This window comes from Aplysia californica, unplaced genomic scaffold, assembly GCF_000002075.1.
Source record: "Aplysia californica isolate F4 #8 unplaced genomic scaffold, AplCal3.0 scaffold00193, whole genome shotgun sequence".
In the NCBI taxonomy this organism is placed as follows: Eukaryota; Metazoa; Mollusca; class Gastropoda; order Aplysiida; family Aplysiidae; genus Aplysia; species Aplysia californica.
In genome coordinates, this window is record NW_004797463.1 from 675,876 (window position 1) to 678,375 (window position 2,500).

General features: G+C 37.7%; 1 protein-coding gene across 1 annotated transcript in view; it reads right to left on the reverse strand.

The window, feature by feature from the left end:
- Positions 1-2,500, reverse strand: part of LOC101858628 (corticotropin-releasing factor receptor 2) — a gene marked incomplete at its 3' end in the record, with an annotated part of 220,906 nt that overhangs the window by 4,874 nt on the left and 213,532 nt on the right.

Sequence of the window (2,500 nt, forward strand, 5' to 3'; positions counted from 1 at the left end):
TGATACTAATAATGATAATGATAACAGTAACAACAATATCAGTAACAATAGTAATTATACGGATATCACCTATAACTTTGATAATAATAATAATAATAATAATAATAATAATAATAATAATAACAGTAATAATAATAATAGTAATAATAATAATAACCATAATAACAAATTAATAATAATAATAATAACAATAATGAAAATGGTAATAATAATTATTATTATTATTATCATAGTATAATAATGATAATTACAATAATTTTAATAATAATAATAATAATAATAATAATAATAATAATAGTAATAATAATTCGTCGTTACAATGTCTGACCATGACCTGTGCATCTGTAGAAGAAAATATTACTTGAGCGAAATAATAGAAGTGTTTGTTGCCACATTTTGAGCCTTCTTAAAAAGCTTCACATTGCCTTTCGTGGATGTGCGCAGCTTTGCGGGCTTCTCTTTTGGCTTCAGAGTTTTTAATTTGTGAAGCCTTACAGTAACATATTACACACTGCGTGTATTGATTTTTTGTATAAGGACTATACACACACAAAATTTGACACAGAGTTTGAACATGGTATTATAAGGATTGTGAGTGCCGTAAAACTCTTACTAAACAAACCAAATTTTTTTTACTTTTAGGCTCAAGGGGCTATCCAGAAAAATGCTGTTTTGAGAAAATCGAAGGTAAAGTGTGCCCCTTGTTAAGTTTCTTTAAAAAACAAGGAGAGTTTTCTCTATAATGAAACAAATATACACACCAATGAAATAAAAACTTCGCCTACAAGTAAGGCAGTATGCACTTTTGGTGCAGGTCAAGATTTCTGGAACCCCCCAAAACCTGGGTTTGCCCGCTTGTCCTTAAAAGCGACCAATTTGATCCCACTCGACATCAAACGTTACAGGATGAAGGAAAAAGTAAAGATAAAAGTAACCTGCACTTGACATAACTACTGTTATGTGGGATGACACGACGCCTTCTGGTCTGATGCAGGAGAGTAATATTATCTACAACCTGTCCCTGCGGTTTTATGCAAAAAACTTAATTCTGAAATTAAGCAAACTGAGCCCACATATGACATTATGCAGTTGCGAGCGCCTCTACTAAAACTAAAAACTGAGCCCCAAAATGTGAAATTATGCGATTCTATTAATTTTAAACAAAGAATGATAAAGGAAATTAATCAGATATTAGGCAAAAATGATCAAATTTTGCTAAATTACGCGGGGTGCATAATCCCGGGAACAGTACAACCAATTTGAAGCTGTGAAAGAATTTTAATTAATAACAATAATAGATAGTATTTGTATAGCGCAAAGCCCCGCTCAACAGCCAGCTCTATGCGCCTCACAATCTATACTATTAGTATTACTCCAGCAAAACTGAGAGCAGTCTGAAACAACCTCAACTTCCTGGGAAGCATACAGTGCAAGCAGCCATTTATAGGCGCTAAAACATTAGCATTTTGACAAGATCTTCTATGGCCGGGTACCCATTCCCACTTGGGTGAAGTGAGGACAATTCCTGTAAAGTGTCTTTCCCATGGTGACAACGTCAGGCCCGAGGCTCGAACCCCTGAACCCCGCAACCTCACGATTACGAGTCCGGTAGTCTAATGAGTTGCTTTTTGGATTTGAGCCCCATGGAAATAGACACATCATGCTTATAGGTGAAGTTTTTGTAATTTATAAGTATGAAATAACAAAGGGCATGTTATACTTAAAGAATGTTGCATCAATATATAATCTATTAAGTTGACCTTAGGATTGATTTTTTGCCAATATCTCCATTTGTGGATTGAGAGAAGTAACTCATTTTGTCAGAACGCCTCATATTTTATAATGGAATTTTGTAGATGTTTTTCGCCCCCCTCCAACACAATTTTGATCATTTAGGAGGCCGGCCGCTTCGACCTGGTCAATCAGGGCCAACACGGGCTGAGAGCATGATACTGCACTAAATATTCTAGCAGACAGGTAGGGATACTTGATCAAAAAATAAAAAAAGCAAAACAACACAAAGTAGCAGCAGAAGCAGCAGCAACAACAACAACAAAAACAACATGTGCAGCAAAGAACCCCAAGATTTGGAGCACTGGCTGCAGAGATGCCCGCCACGGAGGTCCGGCGGTGGCTTCTCTTCGGGGAGGATTCAGGGAGGTTGGACTGCCTCACCCCGCTACCCAAGGGAGGCGGTGGCCCTGGCGCAGAGCACGCTCTTCGGGGCTCCAAACATTTCGAAAGACACATATAACAACAACAGCAACAACAACAGCAAAAACAACAACATCAAAACAACAGTAACAACAGCAACAGCAACAGCAACAACAGCAGCAACAACAACAAAGCTCCTGTCTCGGAAAGGGATCCCGCAATGGCGTCTTTTTCGTCCGACCCCAAATGGTCAGACTGCTACACCACCACATAACAGCCGCATCACAAACTTACCTCAATCCCAAATTGCGATGTTATTGGAAACAGGGCCCTGATATTGCAAATT